The sequence below is a fragment of the Perognathus longimembris genome, chromosome 2 (genome assembly GCF_023159225.1).
Source record: "Perognathus longimembris pacificus isolate PPM17 chromosome 2, ASM2315922v1, whole genome shotgun sequence".
Classification (NCBI taxonomy): Eukaryota; Metazoa; Chordata; class Mammalia; order Rodentia; family Heteromyidae; genus Perognathus; species Perognathus longimembris.
In genome coordinates, this window is record NC_063162.1 from 127704066 (window position 1) to 127729584 (window position 25519).

The 25519-nt window shown below is 37.9% G+C and overlaps 1 protein-coding gene across 1 annotated transcript in view; it reads right to left on the minus strand.

The window, feature by feature from the left end:
* Positions 1-25519, minus strand: part of Cttnbp2 (cortactin binding protein 2) — a 124754-nt gene that overhangs the window by 86271 nt on the left and 12964 nt on the right. The gene's annotated exons all lie outside the window — the stretch shown is intronic.

The window sequence follows — 25519 nt, forward strand, 5'->3', positions numbered from 1 at the left end:
AGTCTAATCTGATCAGACAGACATATACAGAAATAGGTATGAGTCACATTGAGGAAAACCACAGAATCAACTATGAAACCATCTCGGGATTTCAGCTAACAGAACATTCAACATGTAAATGTGGAGATGGGCACTGCGCCTCCCCCATCCCCCAAACCAGCAACTTAATTCTACACTTCATTAATCATCTGAATAAGAATATGTCCAAATGGAAACGCCTGGACACACTTTTGGCTAAAGATTATATAAAGACTTATAGCAGGATCTGAAGATAATACTGAAAAGAAATATTAGAAGAATTAGGGATCTTTAAAAAAGAAGACAATTTATTTACAGGGGCATGGTTGTGCTCTTTCAGTATCTCAAGACATTCCATTCTTTTTAAATATTTCATGAAACAGATACATGAAACATGATTTGTTCACATAATTCCCAAGGAAAAGAATTATGGCAATATAATAAAAGTTTTTACAGTTGAAAGCTACTCCGACAAGAGACACAATAGGTAGTTTTAGACTGCAAAGAAATTTCTGTCTCTAATTAGTGCTTCAAGTAAAGAGTGAATAATTTTGCAGCAGGAATGTGATGTAGGGAAGGTGGAGTTCACAATTTATGAAGGTCCTGAGTTTCTAAACTTTGTCTCTCCTCTTAAACCTCAAGCTACGATTTTAATTAGGAGCGATGTGAAGCACATAATGATTTTTTCCCAAATAGTGAGAATCAAGATTAAATTATTTTAGCCAGTTTTAAATCATTGTCTTCCTGGTAAGAAGGTGAAAGACAGCAAATTAAATAAGACCACATGTTCCTCTAAGGGGGCGGGGGTAAAAATCTCAATGGCTAATGAAAAGGAATGGAAAGCTACAGATAAGCCACGGCCCTGAGGTTTCATAAGAATGAATTTAAGAAGGGTACAGTAATAATAATAATACTTACTCTAAGTGGGGTAAGAGTGAGTCTATGTATATCTCCCTCCTTCTGTGGCTTACTTTCTCTCTCTCTCTCATATACACCACACACACACACACACACACACACACACACACACACACACACACACACACACACAGAGAATAGATGGGTAACTATAGAGAATGAAGACAATCTCACACTCCCTTCTGGAAAAAGACAATCACTGTACTTCAATGATAATGCTTTAGAAATTTGTTACTTGAAGACTAAAATAAGAATGAAATATACCCAGACACCAGTGTCTCTCATACCTGTCATCCTACCTACTCAGGAGGCTGACATGGTTTGAAACCAGCTAGTCATCATCCAACATTTATAGGCACATGCACAAAAAGTGAAGGAACAACAACTCAGGTCACAAGTTCAATCCCCAGTACCAGCACCAAAAAAATTAATATTATGACTTAAATGCCAAATGTTCACTTGTGTAACTGCAGCTGAGATACCATACACAGGTCTAAGAAGTGGTAAGTATACCTGTTCCCACCTCAAACCTTGCTGCCACCAACCAAGTCTTACATGCATGGATATCTGTCTGGATGTGCAGAAATTAGCAAGCTAGGAATAACATGCTAACAGAAATTTAAAAATTTTTAAAAGATGGAAGAGTCTTCAAGATTTACAATGCTTTACCAAATTTTTCCATAGATACTACATCAATTTATACTCCTAGCACATGTAAGGCTGACTAATGTCTTATACACTCATGATCTCTGGCTGCTCTCACACATTAGCTAACTCTGACCATTATGAATTTACCTAATCCTTTTGCTCCATTTTTGTTGTTGTTCTTTCATTTTTTGACAGGGTTTCACTATGTAGCCAGCCTGACTGTGAATGGCTTCTAAGTGCAGAGATTACATGATGGTGACTATGTCTGTCTGTGGTCTTTTTATATCTTCTTTAGTGCTGGGCAAGTTCACCTCTTCAAGTGGTGTTACATTTCTGTTTAGCTATAAGTCCAAGACCCTTGTTAGAAATATGTGTTAGAGCTGGGCAACAGAAGCTTATGCCTGTAATCCTAGCTACTCAGGAGGGTGAAATCTGAGGATCATGGTTCATGGTTCACAGTCAGCAGGCCAGAAAGTCTGTGACTCTTATCTCTATGTAACCACCACCTCTCTCTCTCTCTCTCTCTCTCTCTCTCTCTCTCTCTCTCTCTCTCTCTCTCTCTCTCACTCACAAACACACACAAAGGTGGAAGTAGAGAATGTAAGCTGTGGCTCAGATGGTAGTATTCCAGTCTTGAGTTGGAGCCATACAGCACCTGACAGCTCCAAGGCAGAGTTCAAGCTCTAGTGCTGCCATCAAAACAAAAAGCAAAACAAAAACCAGTGTTATAAATATCTTCTCCAATTGTATGGATTGCCTTTTCATTTTCTTAACTGTAAATTTTCAAGAAAACTTTTTCAAAAAATTAAATAATTTTAAGTTTCATGTTCTAAGAAACCTGTATCAGATAGATGTCTGAAGATTTTTCTTGTAGAAGTTTTATATGTTTCTAAGTGTATAATATAAATAAATATATATAAATATATATACAAAGCATATATATATATATTTATATATATTCTTTACATTCAAGTCCATGACCTATCTTAAGGTAACATATACTTAGGCAGTTAAGAAAATGGGGGGGATGGTAGGGAATGGCCCTCATGTTTTCCACATAGAGACATTTTTCACTCAATGTTGAAGAGACCATTCTTCCTCATTGGATTTCTAAGATGCCTTTCCTGAAAATCAATGCAAAATCTATTTTCGGATCTTTTATTATATTCCAGTGCCAATTTTTACTTCACATATTGTGAGACTCTGTTGTTGGGCACATAAACTTTAATATGTTGGTGATAAATTGTCCCTCTTGTCACTGTGAACTGTTTAGTCTCTGTAACATGGGATCTTTTCCGTCCTTTACCGTTTAATCATAAGTCCCAATATAAATGTTTTAACTTATATTATTAAATGCTGTCAATTAGTAGAAAGCCTCCTTAACAATATTTTTCTCTAAAAAGTTATTCTTTGCTTTCAGCTCATGGTTCCAAATGAATTCAAGATTTATTTTTGTATCAACTCCTAAAAATAAGCAGTTATAATTTTGATTGGAATTATGTACAAATTAGAGGTACATTTGAGAGGAGAGAACTTTTTGAAAATTTAGGTCTTCTTATTAAAAATCAGTCTGACTTTCATGTTATCAGTATTTACTTCCAAACAGACCATGGTGGTGCATATCAGAAAGATGAAGATGACAAGAGAGGAAGATTACAGCCCACCCTTCAGTTTGGGGGAAAAAAAGTTTTCTTTCTTATTTGACTAAAGGCTTATGTTGTCTGATCAAATTTACCTAAGTTGGAGGGGAAAGCATTTTATATGTTTGATAATACTCCCACTTTTCTAATTTTTCATTACATATGTGATTAAAATTGCTAGAGGAATTTTAAACTTGGTCCTGGATGCTCATCAGAATCACCTGTGAGTTTCGACAAAACATTCATCGTGGACTGCTGTTTTGATTAGTCTATCATGATTCTAACTACTTTACCCTCCAGCTAACAATAATACTCATGAAGTAGGATGTAACCACCACATCCATACATGGAAAAGACTTAGAAAACCATACAAAAATACAATACTCTGTGCACACAGAAAATACAAAAAGGACTTTTCTGATTAGAGAGTTTTGAAAAGATTGCAGAGCAAAATGCAAAGATTAAAAAAAATAGGGCAGCATTCTATCTCAACGTCATTCCTGAATATGTAAAATCAGTTCTAACCTAAGACAACCTATGTTCTGAAACATTGTATTTAAGGGAAGGAGAGATTCTGATGCCACTAATTTAACATGCCTTTCCTTTATTAATGGATGTGTTTGTCAGCTTCTGGGGTAGATTTAAAGACGACCTTGTTAGTACCTCAAAAAAAACCCCCACAAACCCCAAATGTACAAAAGTTTTTCGTTTGTGAAATTCTAACTAACACTCTGTTTTCTATAGTTTGTTGATCCTGAGTAAATGGATACCATTTTCTGAGGAATAATCATATCTTAAAGCTTTCCAAAATCTGTAATACTTAATAAATTAGCAAAATCATATACTATGTAAAAAGATGACTTGGAACATCTATAAGAAGCCTACAGTGATTAATATGAGATTATCAAGTGGGGGTGGGGTGCAGTACGGGGGTTTGAATGCATCACCTCACATTCCCACTTGGCTTTTGTTTTTTTGTGTTTTTTTTAAATTTTTATTATCAAACTGATGTACAGAGAGGTTACAGTTTCATACTTTAGGCATTGGATACATTTCTTGTACAGTTTGTTACCTCGTCCCTCATTACCCCCTCCCTCCTCCCCCTTTCCCTTTCCCCCCATGAGGTGTTCAGTTCACTTACACCAAACAGTTTTGCAAGTATTGCTTTTGTAGTTGTTTCTCTTTTTTTACCCTGTGTCTCTTGATTTTGGTATTCCCTTTCAATTTCCTAGTTCTAATACCAGTATAGACGGTTTCTAATATACTCAGATAAGATTACAGAGATAGTGTAGATACAACCACAGGAAGGTGATACAAGAACATCATCAATAGTAGAAGCTACAGATACACATGGGAGGTTGAAAGTAGTTACAAGTGTGATATAACAATCGTTTCCATAACATGGAGTTCATTTCACTTAGCATCATTTTATGTGATCATAAGAGTATAGCTATTGGGCTCTTGTGATCCTCTGTTGTGACTTGCCTAAACCTGTGCTAATTATTCCCAATAAGGGAGACCATAGAGTCCATGTTTCTTTGGGTCTGGCTCACTTCACTTAGTATAATTTTTTCCAAGTCCTTCCATTTCCTTACAAATGGGGCAATGTCATTCTTTCTGAAAGAGACATAAAATTCCATTGTGTATATGTACCACATTTTCCTGATGCATTCATCTACTGAGGGGTATCTGGGTTGGTTCCAGATTCTAGCTATGACAAATTGCGCTGCGATGAACATTGTTGTACTGGTGGCTTTACTGTGATTTTGTTTGTGGTTTTTTGGATAGATACCCAAAACCCACTTGGCTTTTGCACTGAGGTTGATGCTCTACCACTTGATCCGTGTCTTCACTTCTGGTTTTTTTCTTTTTTTTGGTCAGTTGTGGGGCTTGTATTTAGGGCCTAGGCACTGTCCCAGAGCCTCTTTATGCTCAAGGCTAGTGCTCTACTACTTGTGCCACAGCACCACTTCTGGTTTTCGAGTGGTTATTTGGAGATAGGAGTCTCATAGGGACTTTTCTGCCTGGGCTGGCTTCAAACTGTGATTCTCAGATCTCAGCCTCCTAAGTAGCTAGGATTACAGATGTGAGCCACTGGTGCCCAGCTACACATATGGGTTTTTATTTTGCTAGTTAATTGGAGATAAGAGTCTCATAGATTGGCTGACTGGGCTAGCTTTGAACCTCAATTCTCAAATCTCAGTCCTGAGTAGCTAGGATGATAAATGTGATCCACTGACATGCATGCTCAAACCTAAATTTTTGATTCAGCATTGATTACAAAAATAAAAGAGAGAAAGAGGGCCAGGGGGCTCACCCCCTGGCCCACCTCTACTTGTTCCTTACTTCATTTTCAGTTTGGCTATTTTGATGATTTATCTTTGTTTGTTTGTTTTGTTTTTTTGCTAGTCCTGGGGCTTGAACTCAGGGCCTGAGCACTCTCCCTGGCTTCTTTTTGCTCAAAGCTAGCACTCTGCCACTTGAGCCACAGTGCCACTTCCAGCTTTTTCTATATATGTGGTGCTGAGGAATCGAACCTAGGGCTTCATGTATATGAGGTGAGCACTTTACCACTAGGCCATATTCCCAGACCCTGATGATGTCTTTATTATCCAGGACATTATGACTCAGAAAAAAAATAAACATCATGCCTAAAATGAACATGTTAGCAGGTATCTATTCAAACAAACAACTGAAAAACCTCAAGGGAATGCAAGATAACATCATAGGTCTGTATTTCAGAGATAATAACATAGCTTACCAATATAGTTCTGGAAATGACTACTTACTTGGGATTTGAGGGGGAAATGTACAAAAAGTAGTGGCTATGAGAGAATATTAACATGAAACTCCACATAAAATAAAAATTTAAATGAAAAAACAGAAATGCAGGCAATATCCTATCTACTGGGGATATTATCACAGATAATTTCTTTAGGCAGCTGTTGCAACTAAAATTTTAAAATATGGTCCCTTTTATAGCTCCAGGAAACAAAAGCTGGCGAGGTTAAAAATAAAGTCTCGTAGGACCTAAAGAGAGAATGACAGAGTGTGTTCTGCCCTTGTTGTGCCCCACTACCAAGTCCCTTCAGAATCAGCCTTGCCACTGAGAAGTTACTGGCCAATCACAAGAACCACTGCCCATCTGGGAAAAACAAGCAAAAGGAACTTAACATCCTCACCAGCTACCAGCTGAAGATGACTCACACCATTTCAAAAACCATCCAGGGAAACGGAATGTCAACGGTTTGAACACAGGCTGTATTCAAACCCTGCCAGTCATTTTTACCACTGATGCATGCTCCCCAGACCTTGAGAGAACATATTCCTCCTGCTATGCCCAGAACAAACCAGCACCCCACCACCCCTTGAAACTGTCAGGAAAGGACTACCACGATGCTCAGGGGCACCCCCAGGAGAATGCACAGGCCTCTGAAGTGGCCTCATTGTATGCATGGGATAAGAGAATGCATGTCCTTCAAACAGGTGGAAAATGTGCAAGCCATGTGTCAGACACTCCCAAGTGACCTCCAAGTCAGACAGATGCACAGGGACCTGGACAAAAGCTAAAGTTCTGGTCTTGTTCAGGTTCTAGACAAACTTCAGTCAGATATCATTTGAAGAAACTGGGGGAAAATCATTTCAGATCACTCAATTTTGTCTGCCTTCTTTCATTGAATATGATGCAACAACTATGAAAAATGCACTATAAATCAAGTATAATGCATAGGGTCATTGCTATTACTCAAACTGAACACATCATTTGTCATAGATGTATATGTGTTGGTTTACACCAGTGAAAATGCCAAATTAGTTCTATTTCTCCTAGACTTCTAATTATACACCATTTCTTTCATGTGAATTCACCAAATGATGTCAATGCACATGCCATTTTCTCTAGCAACCAGCTTCCCTGGCCTTCCCTGTTCTGCTGGGTTTCTGTGGTCAGAAAGGGCAGGTGTTGCCTTTAAATCATCTGTAATTCAGAATAAATTATAAAATGCTGAAAATAGGTCTTCCACCTGGTGAGATGGTAAATAGTGACAAGTCCTTTGGAGATGTCCAGGGGGAGACAAATGGGAATTATTTGCTGCCTTTCCGACATGACTTGTGACTGGCTGGGATTGGTTTCTGAATGCAGTAAAACCTGAACTTTATTTTTAAAGTCTATTCTTGTAAGGCTCTGTTTCCCTGCTTCCTAGCTATGCCACCCACTTTCTTGCTGAAATTAGAGCATGAGCTTGCAAGGCTTGGTGGCCTCGGAGCAGATGACGGCACTCTTCTGTGTGGGCGGCACATGGCAGCACTCACTGGAATCTGCTGCAGGAAAGAGATCAGGACCTGGTCATGCCTTCATGCTGGTTCTAGAGACAGGGCACCTGCCTCTGATTTTTAATATCCTTAGGCTCTGGCTAATATTCTCGGAGAACAAAAGGATCATAAAAATGACCAAGTGAGTATGGTTAGTACTGAGATCCTCAGTCACTGCTCAGATTGGGCCAGTTCTGAAAACTCTCATCAACAACATGGAGGCTGTGTGAGCACCACTCAAGCAGATGGTCGGCCTCTCTGGCCTGCCTGAGATGAAAAGTATTCATTTCATCTGTAAGACGTTGTATCAGAAAAATGATGATGTGGACTTCCCAGGACACAAAAAGGACTAGGAAGGAAATATCTCCACATGCTTATACCCCTATTCCTGCTGCACATTACCGTCTCCACATTTGACTAGCTAGCAGGAGAGAAAGAAAGTACAATTTATGTGCCTCTGCACTACAGTGAATACTTCCAACAAGAAGCAAATCCCCAGCCCAGGTCACGGTCACAATATTCCCACAATGAAACGGAAGGATCCAACTGCACGGTGGGATCCATAAAAGAGGTACTGTCAAAGCACAGGAGAGGCATTTGGTGGTTGTCTAAGCTACCAGATACAGATGACATTTAATGTACTTATTTTATTTTTGAGGTGCTAGGGATCAAACCCCTGAATTTATTAGGCTAGTTCTCTCAAAACTGAGCTATATTCCCTACCCCTATGTAATAGAATTTTAGAATTCACAATAACACTTCCCTTCAAAAGAGAATTAGCCAATTTTGAACCAACTCTGAACGTCTAATTTTCATTTAGGACATCATTAAAATTCACTCCAGCCAGCCAATGACATTAAAGCACAGATCTAAATCAACTGATGGCTCCCATACCTGGAAAAGCAACTTAACACTTAAAACTTAAATTGTCAGAATTCCAGGCATGTACACAGTTTGAGGAAGAGAAAATGCATCTAAGTCAATCACATGACAATATAAAAAGATGCTTATCTAAATGAGCTCCAAGAAATGGAAGCAAGAGGTTGTTCTAGTGTACTGTTTGCAGTTATTTCTTTTTTTTCTCCCTTTGGTTTATTTCTGTTGTCACTGTTTTTGGTTTCTGTCCACTTTGTCCTGTATGTAAGCTTATTTGACTGGGGAAGGGAATAGGAACCACAGAAATAATAGAACAGTGGGCGAGCCAACGCATCGGTTGGCTCATAGACACTATGATGGAAATGAACTTTACAACTTGGAGGAGAAAGGAGTCAGGGGGAGAGGGGAAATTGGAGAAAATGAGGGAGAGACTAACACATTTTGAAAAGAAATGTACTCATTATCTTACTTACGTAACTGGAACCCTTGTGTACAGTAAAACAATTTTTTAAAGAATGCTAATACTAAAAAATAAAAGAACAAGTATCACTTTTTAGCAGTCACACCTACTTCTTTCAAGAAATGATTTTTTTGTTCTATTTTGATTGAACCTAAGAATAGAAATGTACATACAAATTCTTTGCTTCACATAGAAGATACTAATTCAGAGTTCACTTACATTCTCTAAACAAAGCAGAATCATTCTGGCCTGTCCAAAGCTATACAAACAGGTCCAGGTTTTACTTGCTTATTTAGATATGTCTCTTGGAAGTGCCTCCAAGTGGCACCAGAATGTTCCAATTCTTCTACAGCATCATTAAGAGGGGAAATAGCTTACAATGCTCAGGTCTTTGGGTGGAAATCGAAACCCAAGCATACCAGCTTCCATGTGTTGATGGATGCTCTGAAAAGCCTGCTTCCTCTAAAGGACAAGTGACATTGCATTTTTAAGGTGCTTGTAGCAACCATCATCTCTCAGACCCCCCAGGGGCAGCATAGCAATTTATCCCTGGGTCTTGTCCACATGAAAAAGATGTACAATAAAACTCCCATGCTCACCTTGATTACAGCAAGAGCATCTGGAAAAAGACTGGGGGACAACAAGAGTGTAGGGTTACATAATTCAGAAAAGGCTTCATTACCATAGGGTGTTTGCACATTCTCATTCCCCTCCAAGGTTAAGTGCAAACCATGTTTTTTAAAAAAAATTAATAGAAGTATTGACTTTGACAATCTAAGATTGGTAAATTAAACATTTCTGTTCACTTTTTAAAAATATAATTTAGTGATTTACTTTCCATGTTTCTCCAAAGTTTCTAAGATTACTGATTATCATGGTTAATGAATATGCTGTTCTTTCATAAAAAGGCTTCCTTAGTCCTCCAACTCTGCCAATGTTGTACTTGTAAGATTATACAGGGAAAATATTTTATCAGTAGAAATCAATGCTGAAAAATAGAGGAAGATTTAATTGTGATTGACATTATTTGAGCCCGTAGATCAATCCATACATTAAAACTAGCTTTGTAATTTTCCAGTTATGTGATCCAATGTATTTCCCGGGAGGTATTTAGTTTCTGTCACTTGTTATCAAAATATTCCTCAATAAATGGGCATTAAATTCCACATTTCCACACCACAGAGAACAACAAAATGTCCACTTGCTAATGTCAGACACTCTAATAAAAAGTCAACAGCATTCCAGGCCTTTTCTTTTTCCTGATACTTTTCTATCAGTACAGCTTGGCTCTTTCTCTCATTTTCCCAACCAGTTGTTCCTAGTCATGGAAATATCAAGTACCTGGTGATAAGGGATTACCCAGGGGCCCCAGTACAGTCGTACTTGCAAGGTCATTCTCTAAGGTTAGGAAATACCAGGATAAAATGGAGGCAGAGGGTGGGGAAAGTTTTACAGTCCAGGTTAAAGGATTGGAGTTTGTCACCAGAACCAGTGGCAAGTCAATGTGCTGAGCTGAGCACCAGGCTTCCTATAGAGGAAAATGCAACTTGCTATCAGCAATGCCTCGTACAATACCAGAGGATACTCTCTAATGCTAATATCAGTATTATTAAAAAGTCTAAGGTGGTTACTAGGCATCTTCTCTTTGAGGGTAATGATAGGCAATTGTTGCCAAGTACTATTTGTTCAAAAACTATTTTTCCAGTTCTGGGCCTGGAGGCTATACTTGAGTCTCTTTGTGTTCGAGGCTAGTGTTCTACCACTTGAGCCACAACGCCACTTCTACCACTTGAGCCACAACGCCACTTCTGGCTTTTTCTGAGTAATTTATTGGAGGTGAGTCTCATGGACTTTTCTGCCTGAGCTGGCTTTGAGGAGGTAACAAACAGTACAAGAAATATACCCAAGGCCTAATATATGAAACTGCAACCTCTCTCTACATCACTTTGAAAATAAATAAGAAAAAAAATACAAAAAAAACCCCAAACCCTTGAACCTCAGATCTCAGCCCTGTGAATAGCTAAGATTGGGCGTGAGTTACCGCCACCTAGCTCAGAATTTTTTTCTTCAATAAAAGAAGAATGTTTTAATGCATTATTAACATTTGGTAACTTTGCATTAGTCACAGGAGACCTATCCATATATTTAAAGGATGTATAGGCAAGTATTAATCGCTCTTGCCAATGATTGCCTACTTTGGAAGATTTGAGACAAAGAATCTCAACAATATATTCCTATATTATAAAGAGAGTAGAGGGCAACTAACCCACATATCATGTCTACTTCTGTCTTTACAAAAATGTTAATGAAAACTGTGACATGAAAAACTGTAAGAAAGATTTCAGGATTTATCATGCTTTCCTGGGTTTGCTCCTATAAACCTTTTCAGTTTCAGGAATTTATGTAGCAGCTGGGAACCACATTACCATTTTATTATTTAGAATTTTTTCATCTCTTTAAAGCCATTTTCTACATTTTTTGTTTAATAATATTCCAGATGGGGCTTTAAGAATATCTTCCAAAATGTAATTTCTACAGGATCTTAGTTATTTCTCAAGCATTAATATTCCTTTCCTCAAATACCCTATATAAATAAGGAATCTACCTGCTATTTTCTTAGTATAAAATCTCATCACATTTTATAATTACCTTTGTAGTGTTTCCTTCTCTTCTAATCTCCCTGTCTGGCTGTTCATAATGAGCACCAAGTGTTAGCTGTAACTATTAGCTGTAACTATATGTATGTGTGTATGCATGTGTGTATATATATATGTGTGTGCATATATATATATATGTATATGCACACATATGTAGCTTTACCAATCTACATGCAAAACTGTTCTGACCACTATTACACAGCAATTTTTATGCCATTTTTTAGACTGGGAAACTGAGATTTCAGGAATAGAACCAAATTTTGTAGAATCATAGTTAATATAAAGTTATTCTCAATTTATTAGTCTCAGTGCCTTATACTTGAACCACAGAACTGCCTTTATAATGCATGTAGCAATTTGATAAGACGTTCTACTAACAGCTAATGGAACTACAAGAAACCAAAGACTTCAACAGACTTTTAAGGTGACAAATTGTTGTATATAATATGTTAGCAGTATTGTTGTTATGATGTCCTTGTAAGCATTTCAGCCTCAGGACACAATAAACAATGGTTACTTCTGCCTAAGGAAGAAATGCAATAGTTCTCCTTGCCTGTGGCTTTGGCTTTATGCAATTTCACATTGTTACACATTGTCAAAATCAATCCAAGAACATTCAATGGGAAACTACAGAAATAAATAATCCATAAATTGTAAATAATACTAATTGCATAAATTATTATAATTGTGCGAATTTGGCACTAATCTTGTACAGTATTTCATTTACAAATTAGACTTTATCACAGGTAGGGGCATACAGGAGAAGAAACAAAAACAGATACACAAGACTCAGTATAACCCCAGTCTTGAAATGCACCCCCTTCTCCATGAATAGGAGGAATTAGTCCACAAAAGTGGACTGACGGGGCTGGGGATATGGCCTAGTGGCAAGAGTGCTTGCCTTGTATACATGAGGCCCTGGGTTCGATTCCCCAGCACCACATATACAGAAAACGGCCAGAAGTGGCGCTGTGGCTCAAGTGGCAGAGTGCTAGCCTTGAGCAAGAAGAAGCCAGGGACAGTGCTCAGGCCCTGAGTCCAAGGCCCAGGACTGGCAAAAAAAAAAAAAAAAAGTGGACTGACTTTGGTTGGAATAGTTAATCAAGTTAAGCTTAAGGGAGAATGGAAGAACAGAACTGAAGTCAGCTAGCAAACATCTCATTTAAGGAGTTTTGCTGCAGCTGAACAAAAGATAGGCAGGTAGGGTAGATATGAGGAAGACTTTGGTGACACAGAGCAGTGGAGGCAATTTCTGGAAGCATCCCTGAATGGGTGAGAGGACACAGAATTAAGTACTAAATGGCCACTGAACCAGAGCTATGCATATTGGTGGCTCCCCAGAGTAGAGAGAAGGAAGGGTGAGCAGGTGGATGAGGTAGCGGTGAGGTGACTGATGTGCTGGTGAGAAAGCTGGAACTTACATTCCCTCTACTTCAGTGCTCAGAGGTATTCAGAGCAGCTGGGAGTGAAGCAAAGGGAAAAGGGCTGAAGACCTCAGAAAAGAGAAGAAAGGTATAAAGGAATCTAGAAGTGAGTAAATGCCATTCCCTGCTGACCTGCACACAAGAGCATACAGTCACTATTGAGAATGTTACCTTCCCCAGCCTTGTATAACTTTATTGCTGCAAATAGCAAGTAGGGAAGGGGGTTAGCCATGGTTTTGTCTAGTGAGGTTCAAGAAAATTGGGGATATCTGCAAAAGAGGTGTCATAGCAATAGTTCATGGTGGTCCAATGAGGAAAGAGTGCTAGGCGCAGTGGTGCACATTTATGTTCCCAACTACTTCTTGGGAGGCAGAGATTTGGAGGGTCAGAGTTTGAGGCTAGCTTATCTTAAGCAAAAATATGAGACCTTATCCAATAAACCAACTAAATCATAAAAAGGCTTGGAGGGCAGAGCAAATGTAAACACAAACTACAAACCAGAAATGCCATGGCCAGGATGGTTTCATTAAGCAATATGCTGTGATTTATAAAGCTCAGTGTCAAAGATTATCTAAGAGATATACAGTATTCATAAAATGCTGCAAAAGTAACCTCGTTGTACAAATTATTATGCAGATTATTCAAATTTGAGAGAAAAATATATGTGTTCATTAAGTCAAAGCAAAAAAATAGTTACTGAAAGCAGAAAAGTTCTCTGTTCAATGCCACAGGAGATGCTCTATAAACATTTATTACTTTAATAATTATATAGCACAGATGTTAAAATTCCTTCTAACTTATATCATTTACACTTATGTTCACTTAAATTACATGTTTCAGGTGCCTTAACATCAAATCAGGTGCTACCCATGCTCATTAAGATTTTTATAAGCAAATGGTGGGATTTCCAAACTAAATTGTTACTGGAAAGATAGTAACAGAAGTCCTGCTATTCACAGGACACATTGAGATGATATGATACAGACTGCCTGCTAAATTAAGCATCCTCTCTGATTCAATGATGCCTGTGTGGCTTTGTTGTTAAATACTTTTAATGTCATCCTAGCAAACAAAAACAGCTGAGACAGGATAGGAGATTAGGAGATAAATGAAGTTTGGACTTTTCAACTACATGAAATAAAATATAGCCCAAAGGCTATTAATACATGAAATTATACATGTATTTTACTTCATGTATTGTTACTTCAGAAAAACTAAAAAGTGAAGAATAGCCAGGTGGTGGCTCATGCCTATAATCCTACCTACTCAGGAGGCTGAAATATGAGGATCATAGTTTTAAACCAGCCAAGGCAGGGAAGTTCATGGGACTCATATCTCCAATTAACCAGCAATGAAGTTCTGCATGCATGCATGCATGTATGTATGTATGTATATATGATACCTATATATGTACACATATGCAACTTCACACTCTGTCCTAATAGTACTTTTATGATAAAAGAGTAGCTTAGCTTATTATAGAACAAATGTGCCAGTGAAAGCTTATCAAAAGTTATGCTTGGCTAGTTACAACTTAAAATGACTCAAAATTTCAGGCTCTTAGAGACACCAGAGAACTGTAGGACAAAAAACATACACAATACTCTGATAAGAAGAAAGAAATGAGTAACAAAATTTTAGTTTACAGGGTTACCAAAGCACTTAAAAACATTTTGAATAATTAAGAGGTATGGCTGGAGAAAATGCAGTACAAACTGCTTTTGAAAGCAATGAAAAGCAGAGCCATAAAGGGAGTTTGAAAGTACAAAAACAAGCACTCTGAAAACTGGTAAGTATTTAAACTGATGAATGTCCAAGTTGAAGCAGGTTGATGTGAAAAAACATTTAGCAAAAATCATTTTGTTACTATACAAAAATCTTATGTGAAATCAACCAACAATACTTATACTGTAAAGTGCACTCTTCAACTCATAACACAAATTCATTTGCATGACAGTCTTCATGTATTCTGAAAAGAAAACTATAAGCCAAAATTACTTGATATCAATTCCTTTCAGAAGCATTGATATAACCGTTTTCATGCTTTTGTTTGTTCTATGTTCAAATTTTTATACATTATGGTTAGCCATATTTGAATATAAATGTACTTGTTCAGTCTGAAAACAGAAACATGAAATGATTAAAGGAGGGAACATGAGTAAGAGACCACACTGGCAAACAGATTTAAAGTCACAGAGCCCATCTATTTACTTCCAGGATCTAATGCAAACCCCACTCATAGTAAACTATCCCACTGTGACACCCTCCTGTTAAGTTCCAGTCTGGCTCATTTGTCCTTCTCACCTTCACTGCACTTAATAATCTGACCTCTCAATTATAAAGATCTGACCTCTCCACTGTGCCCTTGAACAAAAGACCCATTTACATTCATGTACATATAACATTTTAAAGTGGGGATTGTTGAAATGACCCTGACCACATTACTCAACACCTCTAATTTGAAGAGTCATGGGAAACACTTTAAAACCCCAGTAAGGAGAGAAGATTGTCTAGGAAGTAGCTCCCTGGCTATTTTCCTACTTCAGATGACACAAATCATTAAGTCCTTCTTTCCTCTTGTTTTATTTTCTCCATCAGCTCAATCAGTTCAAACACTGGTTTATACACTAGGCCTAAGAAAATTTTCATTAATAGGAAAGGTCTTTGACTGGAAGATTTGTAAGTCATGTTCTATACACACATGTGGAATTGAACTCAGGGCCTGTAAGGTAGAAGCTCTACTGCCTGAGCTATGTCTTTGGCTCATCTTTTCCTTGGTTATATTTGAGGTAGAGTTTTGCTTTTCTGTCTTCACTTTAAAAAAAAATCCAGACTGGTCTGGGCTGTGATCTTCCTACTTGTGCTTCCCCCAAATCTCTGCTCCATGGATTCTAGCCACTATACCTCCCTACAGCTTATACAATAGGCATGTGGCACCATACCCAGCTACTGAGTGAGATGGAAGTCTCAAGAAGTTTCATGTCTGGGTTGTCCTTTAACTGAAACCCAACCCCCATCTCTACCTTCCAATTAGCTAAGATTACAGACTTGTGTCACCTACTGGGCTCTGTATTTTTACATTTTCTTTTATGTTGGTTTGCTTGCCGGTCCTAGGGCTCCAACTCTGGGCTTGGGCAATGCCCCTGAGCTCCTTTTTGCTCATGGCTAGCACTCTACCACTTGAACCACAGCACCACTTCTGTGATTAATTGGAGATAAGTGTATCAGAGACTTATCTGCCTGGGCTGGCTTTCAACTACAATCCTCAGATCTCAGCCTCCTAAGTAGCTAGGATTACAGGCATGAGGCACAGGCACCTAGCTTGTATTTTTACATTTTTCTTGATTGCTATTTTCATACTTGTAAGCCATGTCAAGTCTTATGTGGAGCAGTTTTGAATTGAAGTAAATAAAAATGATCAGCTATAATAGCATATGAGTTTATTGAACAGAGCTCTTAATAGCCTATAACTTCCTATCTTATTTTAATTAAACATCCATTAACTAATTCACTTCCAGACATCTATTTGTCACTGACTTAGCAGTAAGCCTGCTCAGTCTTGATGCTATGTTATAGCAAATACATGCTTGACAAGTGATCCAAAGATCAGTGGGTCTCAAAATGAAGCACATGTCACAATCATTGTGAAATATAGAATGCTCTGCTATAACCTTCCCAGAATTCTTGAGTTGGTTGTCGGGTCAGTCAGTAGAGAGTAGTGTGAGGAGGTCTAAAAATGTGCATTTCTAAGGAGTTTCCAGGGAAGGATGCTGTTGGTATGAAACCAACAGTTATAGAACTAGTGCCTCAGAGTATCCATCTCCTTGGTTAATAATCTTCAGGGAGTCTTCCCTGTCAATCATATAAGCTCATAGACATTTGAGCTTAGGCTTCAATACCATCTTGATAGAGCCCATTCCACATTTGCTCCATCAGCCCCCATGTTCTACCTTCAGCTCACAGATACTGGGCTCTGGCTGTCATTCTGATTAAATTCACTTCCCACTGTCCCATTCACACTAATGAACTAATTTTTCAGAAAGTAATGAGTACCTCTTCTAAAAAGTCATCTGTAGTTCACTGTCATTAGAACATTTGCTTTAATACTTTATTAGCACTTATACAACTTCTGTTTTGTATTTTAATTAGTTGCTATTACCTATGTTTCTTCCACTTGATTATAGAGGAAACTGGTTAAGACATACTTAAAGTTAGAAAGACCTAGGTCCAAGTTTCACTAGATACTTTGCAGTGGTGTGACACAAAACACCATGAACCTTAAAGTGAGATAGCAACTTCATCTCCTTCCAAGGACACTTGTGAGGATTAAATGAGATAATCCACATGAAGTACTAACTAGCATGTTTATTAGCACACAGGGCTCAGCAAATAATGGAACCTCTGGAAGTATAAAAACAATCTCAGGTTCTTCGACAATCCTCTCATAAGGTCAGGTCTTTGTCTCTATTTGAATTTGAGTTCTGTGACTGTCTGACCAATAGAATAATCTGAAAAGTGATTGTGATTCAGGCTCCAAGCGATGAACATATGGTACTTTTGTCTCTTAGGATGCTCACTGTTGGAACCCACCCATATGTGACTATAAATTCATGTCCAATCTCAAATGAGCCTCTAACAGAGTGTTAACATATGAGGGAGACATCTTGAATGTGATACATCTCCCAACACAGTCCACACCCCCATACCACAGGAGGCAGACGTGCAGATGACAAGTGGCCTCCACTCAACTCACCCTAATTTGAAGATCTGAGAGCAAAGAAAAGGATAGCTGTTGAAAACCACCTTCTGTGGGCTGTCACTGATCACAACAATAGACGACAATGGAAGAGCATGGTTTTATCCTTGTATTCTTTCTCCTCTCTAACAGGACAAGACATAGTATGAGCCCTAAAGAATGTTCATCACAAGGTTTCAATATATCTACAGGAAAACCCCCTAACAGATCCCCCTTTTTAATAAACATGGTATTTATTTTAATCTAAGGAAATACAACTTTAGTCTTCTACTTGCCTTCCCTCTCACCATTATACCTAAAGCCCAATAAGTATAAATGGAGCTAGTAGGCAACCAGAAAGCACCTCAGTAAACTCATGGTACAACATAACACATGGCTTTACATTTTCAAGTAACCCAATGGATGATGCCTGATGAACAAGAGACAGACAAACAGCCACTCTGGAAAGCAAGGAGTTAGACTAAGGATGTAGTTGAATGGTAAGATGCTTCCACTTTAAATTCTAAGCTCTGGGTTTAATTCCCAGTATGAAAAATGGAAAAAAAGAGAGAAACAAGGAGGACAGTATCTGCATGGAAAGAGAGAGCAAAGATAGGCAGATGGGCTGTACAAAAAGAAGCCACTTTCAAAAAGTTGCACAAAAACTGGGGAAACATAAAAGACGGGAAACAAACCAAAGGAACATGGTGATTTTCCTGTTATTAAACATATTTAAAATCTGCATATTTTGCTTATTGTCAGTAGTTTTGCTTTGACTCTATTTTCACATTGCCCGTCACAGGTTTTAGAAAAATATTCTGTCAGAGTACAGAACCCTGGTGTGGTACTTTTCCATGTTTGTACCAATCACAACACATGATTAATAATTTTTAGTGTCCTCTACTGGACAGTGAGTCCCACAAGTGCCAAGACTGTCTAGTTAGTTAGCATTCCTGGTCCCAGTGTGACACTGGCATAGTATTAATCCCTAAACAGTTCACTAGGTGAATGTTGAAACTAGCATTACAAAAGCTATGGGAGAAACATGGAAGACTCCTGACTTTCCTGGGCATGAATTCACAGAATAAAGTGCATAGAAAAAGAAGTGTATATATTAAATTAAAAAATAAATATTGGCTGGCATCAGAAATAATGCACATTTGCACTGCAGGAGTTATTTGTACTTACATACTCCTGTTTATGTACCCAAGTCTTGTGACAACCTCCCCAAACAGACAAAGACACAGGCATAGACACAGACACACAGACACACAGACACACACAGACACAGACACACACACACACACACACACACACATTTCACATGCATGAGAGTCGTCACCCAGAATTCAGACTTCACAGAACAATTGAACAAGCATCAATTGTTATAAATGCTGCTTCAAATCCCTTGTCTCCCTTTATCTGTCAATCTGTTTCCAAAAGTGGCTAACAATCTCCCTTAAATACTATTTTTATAATATTCCTTTCCCACCCCAGAATCTCAGTATCAACCTTTTGTTGACATTGAGTGACAATGTTAATCTCAACTGTCAACTTTTGGAAACTGAAAACAACATCATTAATAGCTTACTATATTAACAACACAAATTGAGGTTTTTCTGAAGCTCTTCTATTATTTGTGCTACCTTCTTTCTCACCAAACTCAAAAGACAGTGCCATCTTACAAACAGGCACAAGAACACATGGAACCAATCAGAGGTGGTGGCTCATCAGTAACACCATGGATTCTCACTCTTTTTCAAGACACTCCAGCAGGAAGCCAGGCGCACTTTGGAGACCTCTGTGAACGATTTATTCCCAATTAACTCCATGGAGAGTCATCATGAGAAAATCATCACCATTCCCATGTTCACATAACTCTATGGTATTTAGAGGCTTATTTAAAATAATCTAAAAGCAGTTTCTGTTGATTTATGTTTCATGAAAAGAAACCTGAACTCTTTAACCAAGAACAATACACATGCATTTCAATGTATTGGTTATTTAGAAATTTGAACTTTGTGCTGTCAGTGCCTAGATCTATCCTTACCCTGGGTTACATGATGAACCTTCACTATCATTTCTATTATCTGGAAGAAAAGATTGCCTAACTTCCAGGAAGTTCCTACAACAGCTTTTCATAGGAGGGTGGGGAGCGGGACTAAATTCCTTCTTTTTTTTTTTTTTTTGGCCAGTCCTGGGCCTTGGACTCAGGGCCTGAGCACTGTCCCTGGCTTCTTCCCGCTCAAGGCTAGCACTCTGCCACTTGAGCCACAGCGCCGCTTCTGGCTTAATTCCTTCTTAATACCTTAATTTTCTACAACTGCTGATTGTTGTTCATGCACAAAACAAAACAAATTGCCCAATAGCTCAAACCTGTAATCCTAGCTACTCTAGAGGTGAAGTATGAGGATCACAGTTCCACAGTTTGATGGCCATACCACCCTGAACGCGCCCGATCTCATCTGAAACCAGCGTATATAAGTCCATGAGACTCCGATTAGCTGGGAAAAAGCCTGACTGGAAGCATGCCTCAAGTAGCAAGAGTGCTTACTATAGAGCAAAGAGTGCTTACTGTGAGCAAAATTGCTGAGTTGAGAATATAAGGCTCTGATTCTGGCAAAGGAAAAAAGTTGATCAAATACTGAAAAAAATATGTAAGTACAAGAGAGAGATTCAATGATGACTGAAAAGAGAGAAGAGGATCAGGATTAAAACAGTTATTTAGTATTCTTACCCTTACCCATCTCAGATATCTCCTTCATTTCCTTAAAGTACTCTAGGACTGTACAGCTTTCACACAAGTACTAAGGATGTTCTCTCATCAGAAGATGACAAGATCTCATCCTAATTACAGGAAAGTATAAACTTTGGCATGATAGTTAATGGGAGAAAGAAAACACTAATAATCAATGATCTCTTCTACATTATCATAATTGCTATTCAGAAGATCACAGAAGTCTAGAAAGAGTAAACATAGGAGAGAATGAGTATGATGTTATCTAAGGGTACAGATGCGGTTTTCTCCACCCATTAAAGAATTAAAAAGCGGGAGCATGTTTAAAGCAGACAGAGCAATTTCACTTGAAAATTTTTAAAAAGTTATGAATGGAAGAGATTCTCTGATGGGAGGAGCTCCAAAGAGGACCCCAATGGAGTCCTCTCAAGGGTAGTTTTTATACTAAGTGGCTCCTCCCATATCTCCTCCTCAAGCTTTACCCTGATTGCATGGTGGCGTGTGCAAGCACTGCCCAGGGTTTTTTCATTGGTTGAGCAGATACTCAGAGCATTATGTAAAGAAGGGTTTAAACAAGAGTCCCCGGCACTATTGGAACAAAAAGCACCAAATTCATTCTCGATACTCTCCCTCTCATCTTTTGTGGTTTCTATAAATTGAGGCACTCCTTTCTCTTAGGAACCATTGCCTAATGATGGACCCCCATCTCTTCCAACTGAGTTCATGATATTCATGAACAAATCTAGGCGAGTATGACTTCCCCAGAACCATCTTGATCCAATCCAGAATAGTACTCTCCTCAATTTCTTTCATGATATTCTTTCCTTTGTTTCCATAACTATAATTTATCATTGGTGACAGACTGTCTCCATACTTTCAGTTCCTAGGTAAGTAACTCCAATCTAATTTAATATGAAAATAAATCGAAACCTCATGTTGGAATTAAAAAAAGAAGAAAATCTGAATGTCAGCCAATCACAGGCAATTGAGTTTCAGCCAATCATAGGCTTGCAACTGAGCAGGCTATATCCAAATAAGGCAAATACCTAAATGCAAACAATCAAGCTATTTCCATACTTTACTTCCCTGTTCTGACTATAAATATTCTCTGCCCACAATGTCCAGCAGAGCTCTCTGAAACTCTTTTGGTTCTGAGCATTGCTCTATTTATGAATAACTGTTTGCACAAACACTCTTAAATATAACTTGCTTAAAGTTTAATTTTTAATCCGTTTAGTGTTCATCTCTCCCACTGAAGCCTAAGATCTTTGAGAAAGAAATCATTCCACTGTTGACCACTGTATGCTTGGGTGTTCAGAACATAGAGCTTCACAAAGACAATAAATACAGATCAATGATAAGTGGATCGCCCTTCTTTCTCTACACTGTTCAAATATCACTTGAAGAATGGCTTTTGTATTATTCTTATTTCATTTATTACATTTCATTCTTGGAAAGGTAGAAACAGAAATCCTGGTATTTTTTCCCAGAATGGCATAACTAGACAAGAAAAGTGGAATTTCTAGAATATTGCTATTTTCTCTTGTAATTGAGATACAGAATTAATCATGTGTGAGAAGAGAAATTTCCACCAAACCCAGGATTTGGACCTTCAGTCTCTGAATGTTAGAACCAGGTGGCTAAAATGTTACAAGAATATCTTAAAGGAGCACCCTGTATTTTTGAGTTATATGGAAATAATTCTAACAATAAGCTGTTTACTAGGAAGTTCACATAATTGTACTCAAGAGAGTGCAAAAATATATTCATGGCTTCATACACTAATGCATCCTGCATCTAGCAGAGAACAAGTGGTCTGTCACTGAACTGCAAAGCCTCATTGTTAGTTCCTCAGAGATACTTCTATAACTTTAATAAATTCTTTGCTTTTATGCCATTACCACCTTCATCCTCACTTTTTATTATGTAAAAACAGAATTTTTGTAGGGGGAAAGGGCTGGTAGTCCTCCATTTTTTTAAACCAATGGTAGCCAGGGAAATAATTTATTTCTGAGAAATTATCAGTGTTAACAGTGTGTGTGTTGTGTTGATTGGACCAAACAGAATAAGAATTAAAATTCATTAGCTCTTTGTTCTTTATAGAAACTGATGGGCTTGCAGAAAAAAAAAAAAAAAACCACCAAAGACTGGGGAATACTCCATTTTCTAGACATGAGCCTTATCTCAGCAGGCAGAGAAGGAAACACATTAATTTATGTTTTCATGAATATCAGCTCTGCTCAGCAAATTAATTCACTCATTAATTAAAATGAGCAGCATCAGAAAAGATACGTTTTGGTCAATCAATTGCCTGCATTCATAGAGAATTCTGAGAACAAAAGACTTCATGTATTACTTGTTTGAAACCAATGAAAAGCCAGGTTGGTACTCTTTTTATCAGCATTCAGCAGGCAAGTCATAAAAGGAACAGTCACAATACTCTATCATACAAAAAAAACTGTTTATAAATATTCTATTTAAAGAGATTGTCTTTGTACTGGAGGGCGGTTCAGTAATAATAAGTACTGATCCAGAGAGTATGAGGCTCTGGGTTCTATCCTCAGCACTGAAAATACATACATACACACATACAAAAATATGTGCATACATACACATGCATATGTACACACATATAATTGTACATTCATACACACATATATACATTGGTCTTTGCTTCATGTCGATTTCTCCTTTTATCATTACAACTATAAGCACTTTTCAAACCACGAGTTTGAAAAATAAGACATTTGATTTAGCCTTAAGAAGTTAAAATACATTGTGTATATGTACCACATTTTCCTGATCCATTCGTCTACTGAGGGGCATCTGGGTTGGTTCCTGATTCTAGCTATGACAAATTGTGCTGTGATGAACATTGTTGGGCTGGTGGCTTTAGTGTGATTTTGTTTGTGGTCTTTTGGATAGATACCCAAAAGTGGGGCTCCTGGGTCATAGGGGAGTTCTATGTTTAGCCTTCTGAGGAATCTCCATACAGCTTGCCAGAGTGGCTGGACCAGTTTACATTCCCACCAGCAAAGAAGTAGGGTTCCCTTTTGGCCACATCCCCTTCAACAATTGTTATTGTTAGTTTTCTTGATATAGAAAATTCTTACTGGGGTGAGATGGAATCTCAATGTTGTTTTGATTTGCATTTCTTTTATGGCCAGTGATGTAGAGCACTTTTTCATATGTCTCTTGGCCATTCTCATTTCCTCATCAATACAATGTTTATGGCAAATTATGTGACATGTTTTGAAAGAGTTATGAAGTTTGTTAAAATGGGCATTTTCTTAATTGAATTTTTACCTTTGGAAAATCAGGAATTCACAAGCTATACACAGTATATTTTAATTATCCATGTTCTTACTTTCACTTTAGCAAATGTAGTGGTTGTTGTATTTAAGTGGCCTGTCCCTCACCAGTATTACTTTAAAGCAGAGTTTCCTAAACAGTGGCTACCTTGTCCTCATAGGGAGACCCTCCTTGCTGGTTACTATTGGGCGCTGCCACTGGCATGTGGGAAGAGGTCACTACAGAATGCTGCATAGGAGAACTCCCTAGCCACAAAACACCCAGTCCTAAATATCAACAGTGTAGAAGCTGAGAAAATCAGCCTTTATTTATTTAAAGCAAAATCACTAAAACACTTCACTTTTTCTGTCTGTTTTAATTTTGAGTCCAAGGAACACATTAGAATTTTTTTTTTAGGAAAATCACCTCAGGCAACCTCTGAACATACTAACAGGACTATAAAAGTAAAACATAGGTCCAAATGACATGACTCAGACTCACTTTAAAATATACAATGGAATATATATAATTTTCTAAACAGACACAAATTTTGACAAAATATATCTGCATATACGTGCACTGCAGATTCTTTTTTTTTTTTTTTAACATGGACACAGTATAAGCCCAGAGGAGGCTGGAACTCAAGATCCTACCTCAGCCTCTGAGTGTCCAGACCATAGGTGTGTGCCACCCTACCTAGCTCAGCAAATGCTTACTGAAGGAAGGAAAGACATGAAGATACCACAGGATATTTTATAAGACAACATTCAACCAAAGTAAGACCTCTCCTTCTGGACTTTTGTAGACTGTTAAGGTATTCCAATCCTCCTTCCTTCCACAGTACTATTTTTTACCTAACCAAGGCCATTTTCTAGTCTCCTGAACGTCTCTACGTATCCACAATTTCTCACCCACGAGCCTGCACGTGCTATGCAAAGAAAAGCATGTGCTTAAAGCATATTGTATTTTCACCTCCTCTCCTTCTCCCAAGGCATACACTGGCAGTGGAACCGGCTTCCAGTCAGTTCTAACAAGGCAAATGAGGCCAATTCTCTAGGAGAGGGGGATAATACAAAAATAACCTGAGCTATTGAAAGAAAACTTGGCGCAGAGCTGCTTCGCCAGCTGGGATCACTCACCTCCAGAATGTTATATGAAAGTTAGAAATAAACTTCTACTGTACTTTAGCTGTCTCTGCTACAGTTGTTTGTATAGTCCGTATATAAGGCAATTCTTTATGTGATAGTCTCCTCAAAGCTGTGAATACACTCTTTCTTAAGGAAATGGCTAATTTTTAAAACTTGCGGTACCCAAAATAATTGAAGGTCTCGATTATGTGATCTAGCTCTGAAGTTTATAAGGATTAAAATTCCTGTCTTTAATGCAGTTAATTCTCATTTATCTAATCTAAAGGAGAAAAAGAAAAAACTTGAAGACAACTGACAAAGGAAGTTATTGCTTCAATGATACATATGTTTACATAAATATTTTATGTAAACCTAGACTGAGAGAAGGCTGAACCCTGAAAATGGTAGTCCAAAACAGATTATTTTGATTTTTAAAAATGTATAGTTATAGCATTTTTATCATCTTGTTTCTGTTGCTTTGACCAAGATGAAGATAGGAATGTTAGTGTTAAGCTATGAAGCCAAGAAATCCACAAACTGAACAAGAAACCTTAAGTCATTGTCTTCCAGATAAAATTATATACTTGCTTACTGTCACAGAGCTTTTTGCTCAAGGCTAGTTCTCTTATCACTGAGCCACAGTCCCAACTTACAGCTTTTAGATAGTAAATTGAACA